General features: G+C 40.3%; 1 pseudogene across 1 annotated transcript in view; it reads left to right on the plus strand.

Moving 5' to 3' along the window:
- Window positions 1-6473, plus strand: part of LOC143291737 (monocarboxylate transporter 14-like) — a 47805-nt pseudogene extending 41332 nt beyond the window's left edge. The window contains exons 7-8 of the transcript XR_013056578.1: window positions 324-449; window positions 2418-6473. The product of XR_013056578.1 is annotated as a monocarboxylate transporter 14-like (transcript). The remainder of the gene's footprint in view (window positions 1-323; window positions 450-2417) is intronic.
- Window positions 6474-7453: the final 980 nt, after the last annotated feature.

Genomic DNA, 7453 nt, shown 5'->3' on the forward strand with positions numbered 1-7453 from the left:
GACGATGATGACGATGACGACATTGATGATGATGATGATGACGATAGTGACGATATTTGTTGACGATGACGACAATGACGACGGTATAGACACAAACCATAACTACAACAACAGCGACGGTGGCAAATGAAGAAGAAGATGAAGATGACGATGATGACGATGACGACATTGATGATGATGATGATGACGACAGTGACGATATTTTGTTGACGATGACGGCAATGACGACTATATAGACACAAGCGATAACTACGACAACAGCGACGATGGCGAATGAAGAAGAAGAAGATGGCGATGACGATGATGACGATGATGCTTTTCAGCGGCCTACATTTCCCTGAGCTCCATCCTGCTGTGCGACATGCTGGGCGTGGAGCAGCTGACCAACGCCTTCGGCTTCCTCACCCTGGCCCGTGGCGTGTCCTCATGTGCTGGGTCTCCTCTGGCGGGTAGGTCGCTGGTGTACTGTGGCGGTTTTTTTCTCTACTTGGTTGTGTGTGTGTGTGTGTGTGTGTGTGTGTGTGTGTGTGTGTGTGTGTGTGTGTGTGTTGCTCAGTTAATGTTATTGTTTCAGAGGATTGCTAAAATGTCAGGGCAACTAAACGTTAATCTGACAATGAATGGATACAGTCGGTCAGTATGCATGGATGGATGGATCTCTCTATTTCTCTGTCTATCTCTCCATCTCTATCTATCTATAGAGAGGCATGAGAGAGAGAGAGAGAGAGAGAGAGAGAGAGAGAGAGATGGATAGGAAGAAAGAGAGAGGGGGGATAGAGAGGTGGCGTGACCTCCTGTGCTGGGTCCCCTCTGGCGGGTAGGTCGCTGGTGTACTATGGCGGGGTTTTTACACCATTCTTTTCACTGAAGTCTTGCTCACTTGTAAATTGCTCGCAACTTCTCTAAGAGATTTGTGGGTCCCTTGGTTCTTCTCCTGGGATTGAATCAGTTCCTCAACACGGTCCTTGTTCTCCTCCGAACATGCAGTCTTGGGTCTCCCACTGCCAGTTTTACGTGCTACTTACCCTGTAGTGCGTATTTTAACGATAAGTCTATTTACAGTGACATGACTCCACCCCTTGCCTGGAAATTCTTTTACGATCCTTCTTCCACCCCAGCCTTTCTCCTTGAAACAGTTTTCAATGGTAACCTTATCACTTTCACTCAAAGGCATGGTTGACGCCCAGACAGGCTATTTTTAGACTGACACTGATTGACAGATGCCAACGCATGGCAACTGGCATGAACATGGTGACGGTCACATTGCACAGCTCTGATATTGGATTTTTTTTTTTACATGCTGTTTTGAATTTGACAATACTCGCAAAATTTTTGTCCGAACGTTTAGATACTTTGCAGACCTGTTGACGATACCCTAAGGTTACTGTGTAAAAATTTCAATGAATTTCGTTCCTCTATCACTGAGAAAATACTTGTCAAAAAGCCGTTTTTTTTGGGGGACACCCAATATGTATGTGTGTATGTATACAGAGAGAGAGAGAGAGACAGTGAAACAGACAGACAGACAGACAGATAGACAGACAGGACAGACACACACACACACACACACACACACACACACACACACACACACAGAGAGAGAGAGAGAGAGAGAGAGAGAGAGAGAGAGAGAGAGAACATATATTGTGAAACTTTGAACCGTTGTACCCGCTTCATGAAAATTCTTTCAAAGTGTCCACATGTTTACTAACACGACCCCACCCCTCACCCGATGGTGTAGCGCACATGGATTTGCCCAAAGACTGACATCTCCTTGAGAAACTGAATCTCTCTCTCTCTCTCTCTGTGTCTCTCTCTCTGTCTTTCTATCTCTATTTCGATCTCTCTCTCTCTGTGTCTCTCTCTGTCTCGCTCTCTCTCTCTCTCTCTCTGTGTCTCTCGCTCTCTCTCTCTCTCTCTCTCTCTCTCTCTCGCTCTCTCTCTCTGTCTCTCTCTCTTTCGTCGCGCGTTTTTTTTGTGTGTGTGTGTGTGCGCGCGCGGGCGCGCGCGCGCGTGTGTGTGAGTGTGTGTGTGTGTGTGTGTGACAACTGCGTAAGTGTGGGCATGTTCATGCGCCCCGTATAAATCAAGTAGTTCCATAATTCACGTAATTGATGATTGTTTTTTTGCGTTTGTGCATGTGGGCCGTGCAGGTTTTCCTTTCCTAGGGTTCCACTATGTGTGCCCCCCACCCTCCTCCCCCTCCCTCTCCTCCCCCTCGCCCCTTTTTTTTATTTTCTTATTTTCTCTCTCTTCTTCTTCGTGCGATTGCACGTCTCGAGGATGCGGGCCGGTTTTTCCCTTGTGTTTCCATGTACCCAAATAGGGTTTCTCGGATTTAAAATGATTTTGAACCTTGAACCTTTGAACTCTCTTGAGCGCTGTTTGAAACACTGGGTGTTTTTTCTTTCTTCCAGGGGCAATCATTGACGAGACTCAGAACATCGATCTGGCTTTCTTTGTGGGCGGCGCATTGATTGTGGTCGGCTCACTGTTCCACTTCATGCTGCACACACCCTGCATCCGCCAGAAGAAAAAGTCCCCCTCGGACGCGGACGTGGAAGCCTGAACCAGTACTTGCCGTAGTTGTAGTAGTTGTTGTTGTAGCAGTAGTAGTAGTAGTAGTAGTAGTCGTCGTACTAGTACTAGTAGTAGTATCAGAGATTGACAGAAACTTGTTCGGCCAACAGCAAAGTGAGAGCTTGTTTCTCCTCTGCAACGAGAAATCATTTACCGCTCTAGTCTTTAATTCAAGAAGAACTATGACTCTCAAACTTGGAGGTAAGATTGCACAGGCTCTTAGTGTTGCTACCTTGGGGGCTAGTTGGCCTTTGGGAACCATCCCAACAACGCCGACTGTCCTAAAACCCTCTTGGCCGAGAGAGTGGGGATGTAAACTTAGGTTTAAGACACTCTCCACTATGATCAAATTCTAGTCCAGGTAAACGGGACAGCAGTTGTTAGTAGTTGAAGAATCTACCGACCTCGAATCAGACTCATCAGCCATTACTGTGCTAGCATGGAAAAGGATTAAACTGATACAGCCTTCCATCCGGAAGTCATCGTCAACAGCAGTAGTAGTAGTAGTACTAGTGGTAGTAGTAGTAGTAGATATATTGCTGTGAGTAATCTGAGAGACAGAGAGGGGGTTGGGTGGGAAGTAAGAGATAGGGAGAGGGGCGAGGGAAGAGAGATAGTGATATAGAGACATAAAGACATGTTGTTAGTGTTAGATATATAGACTATATATATAATTATATGTTCTTATATGTATATGAGATAAAGAAATAAGTGCAGAAATAGAGATACATATATATATAGAGAGAGAGAGAAAGAGAGAGAGAGAGAGAGAGAAGGGAAAGAAGGAAGAGAGAGAGACAGACAGAGAGAGAGAGAGAAATAGATAATGACAGACATACAGGCAGTTTTGTTTGAGAGAGAGAGAGAGAGAGAGAGAGGCAGACAGGGTTTTGTTTGGGAGAGAGAGAGCGAGTGAGAGGGACACACACACACACACACACACACACACACACAGAGAGAGAGAGAGAGACAGATCATGGCATGTTTTTAGAGATCGAGATTTGTCCTGCTCCTTCAGGTTATTTTTAGATGTGTAATGTCTCACTACATTTTACTCAATGAAAAAATGATTTTGCAATTTTGTTCAAAACGAACATTGCTTTTATCCAACGTGGTTGCATTTTTCCCTTCCTGCTGCTCTTATGTGTATAATCTCTTCCTTTCCCGTTCATAGCTTTGTGATCTATAATGTTTTAATTAAAGGGCACTCTGGTTTTGAAATATTTTATACTATGAATATAACCTTTCTTTTCTGTATATATTCTCATGATTGATACATGTTCATGAATGACTTTCTGATATATATTGTGTGGTTTTTTTCTTACTATGAATAATACCTTTCTTTTGATTTAGAATTGTTTATGGATGACTTTCTGTTGCTGTTTGTGATTTCTAAATGTTGGTAAATGACTTTCAGTTTTATTTAGATATTTTTGTATGTTTTATTTTTGTTTTTTGTGTTCGTTTATTTTTTTAAAATTTATATATATATATTGTTTGTTTGTTTCTTTACTGTGGATAGCACCTTTAATTTTTTATTGATAAAAGTTTATGGGTTGATTTATATATATATATATATATATATATATATATATATATATATATATATCTTTATTCAATGTCTCCTGCGTTGCATAATTGCATATAAACTTGAATAAATCACGCACATATTTGTGTGTAGTTGGTTTTTCCTTCTTCAAATATTGCATGTAATAATTGTAATTATATTTTTTCACTGTGTTTTATTATTTTAGATATGACATGTTCACTTGAGATTCGAATGAGTCTGTCTAGATTGTACTTTAATATTGCGTATTTCATTTTCCATTTTTTGAATATAAGAACGAAGTGTGGCTCTCATTAAAGAATGTATGACCAAATATATTATTCAAATAATTTATACGCACATTGATTAAGATGTGTGTTATGTTTCGCTTTAGCTGACGAAAAATACTCGTTCTGTCAGCATCTCTATCTTTTATTGTATTGTATTGTATTGTATTGTATTGTATCGCATCCCGTCGGATTGTATTGTATTGTATTGTATTGTATTGTATTGTGTTGCAATGTATTGCAATGTGTTGTGTGTTGTGACAACTGATATTTCTGTGCGAAATCTTCGATGCTCTTCTTGGCATTGTGCGTCGCTGCACACACACACACACACACACACACACACACACACACACACACACACACACACACACACACACACACACACACACACACACGCACACACACACAGATATAAACACTCACACACACACAATTTTTTGTGTGTCTGCAAATGCGTTATTACTTTGTTTCACAATCAAAGCGACTCTTTCAACAGGAGTTTGGAATGACATAACCCTTTTGTTGCCATGGGTTCTTTCCCATGCGCTTGGTGCATTCTGTACACGGGACCTCGGTTTACCGTCCTATTCGAATGACTGGCTCTCAGACCACTCCTCAAGATCTAGCAGAGGGGGTTGAGGGAGGGTGAAGGTGAATCCTCGTCCGATGTTTTTGGTCTGCTTATCCAATTTTCTGGTATTTTCATGTGCGGAAGTAAAATTGATAAAAAGCAAATTGTGTTGGAAAAAAAAGAAGAAGAAGAAGAAAAAAAGAAAAAAAAAGAAAAAGAAGAAAAAGAATACACGACTTAAGATTGAAAAGCATATTGCTGTAATTCACCCCTCTGCTATTAATAGTTTGTCAGCCACACTCCCTTGTTTGATGATGTCCATGTTTAACAAATAGCAACAACAACAACAAAAACAAACAAACAAAAACAAAACAACAACAAAACACCACCTCCCATAGATTTGTGTTGCAGACATAAAAGAACCGTTTTGATGAAATCTTTACAATACTGAAATACATATGAACACTGAACATGACATTATGCAATGTAATTTGTGTATATTCTTTTCTTCATGACAAATGAAGTGTAGAACATCTACACTTAAAAAAAAAAACCCACAAAAAAACAGAAGCAATTATTGTTGTTTTTTTAACACACACACACACACACACACACACACACAAAGCAACCGAAAAAAGACCAAAAAAAAAAAAAAAAAAAAAAAAAAAAAAAATCCGAATACGGAAATCAAGGTAATCCTGCAGTTTAGAATACTAAACTCAGGGGCCGTTATAATGAAAAAGTAGAAGGTGTTTTAGACTGACTTCGATGCGCGGAGTCGAATGCAACCCTCAGCTAAGCTCTAAGACCACTCCTTTTGCCACGAAACTGGATCAAATGCACGGTAAGTAGTACTCCTTCTACTGAAAACACACAGAAGTTGATGACGTAAACACCACGTAACCAGCAATCAAAATGGCTCGCCGATAGTTGCTCGGGAAGTGACCGACTGAGTTTACTATTTATTATGTCTCTGTTTCATTGACAAGGAGTGGCCGTAGAGCTTAGCTGAGGGTTGCATTCGACTCAGCGCATCAAGGTCAGTCTAAAACAACCTCTATTTTTTCATTTGAACGGCCCCCCTGAGTTTAGTATTCTAAACTGCAGGATTACCGGAAATCAAACTTAATGAGCCCAGTCAGTCATATTTCCACAAGGCTGTCGCTCTGATGCAATGTTGATAATAATGCTGATGTTGTGCAGTCACGTTCTGAGCGATGAAGCAGTGTGTCACTTTTCAGTTCGAACACATGACATGTTATGTGGTGACAGTGATGACGATTTGTGGCTGGTCATGACGTGAATACGTAACGATTTGTGTGTGTGTGTGTGTGTGTGTGTGTGCGTGTGTATTGCTGACGTCATTTTCTTTTCTGACTGAAAAACAGACTTTGCAAGGTCCGTGGACGTCTTTTGCATTATCGTTTGATACACTGATCACAGCTGTTATGATTATTGAAATAAATAAATAAATAATTAAAAGTGATTAATTGTGTACATCAGTTAGATGGTATTCAGCGTGTGTTGTGACAAAAGATTCTCACAAACTCTCTGTGTTTCTGTCTCTGTCTGTCTGTCTCTCTCTCTCGTGTGTGTGTGTGTGTGTGTGTGTGTGTGTGTGAGCATCTCTCTCTCGTGTGTGTGTGTGTGTGTGTGTGTGTGTGTGGTCTGTGTGTCTGTGTCTGTCTGAGCATGCGTGTCTGCATGTTATGTGTGTCTCTGTGCGTGTGCCTTTATGTATGTGTGTGTATGTATGTGTATGTGTGAGACAGAGATAGAGAACAACGCACACACACACGGCGCGCGCGCGCGCGCACACACACACACACACACACACACACACCATACTACGCACAAACCAGCAAATGTAAATATTTAAAAAACACTTTTATTCTATAAGGCATGTGCACTACGGAACTCACAAACTAAACTGAACCAAGAATTTCAAACTAAGACAACACATGGTCACTTTTTGAACACATGTTGAAACTCACATTGTTTGAGTATCCACCGACAATTCAAAACCATGACGACGATAACAACAACAAAACAACAGCAGCAGCAGCAAAATGCTTCCAAATTGCATGATAGAAAAAAAAACAAAAAAAAAAAACAAAACAACACAACAACAACAACAACAAAACCATTAATTTTAAAAAACCATGATTGAACTGCACACTCGAACTTTTTTTCTCGTGAAATATTAAGGCTACAACTACAACAACAACAAGAAAAATGTAATAAAACTGTACACTAGACTTTCATTCATCAATTGCTACTAAGAGTACCAAAAAAATTAGACATTCATTCATCAATTGCTACTAAGAGTACCAAAAAATTAGACTTTCATTCATCAATTGCTACTAAGAGTACCAAAAAATTAGACTTTCATTCATCAATTGCTACTAAGGGTACCACAAAATTATTAAAAAAACCAAAACAAAACAAAAACAAAAAACCCCGAAC

Source organism: Babylonia areolata, chromosome 17 (assembly GCF_041734735.1).
Source record: "Babylonia areolata isolate BAREFJ2019XMU chromosome 17, ASM4173473v1, whole genome shotgun sequence".
NCBI lineage: Eukaryota > Metazoa > Mollusca > Gastropoda > Neogastropoda > Buccinidae > Babylonia > Babylonia areolata.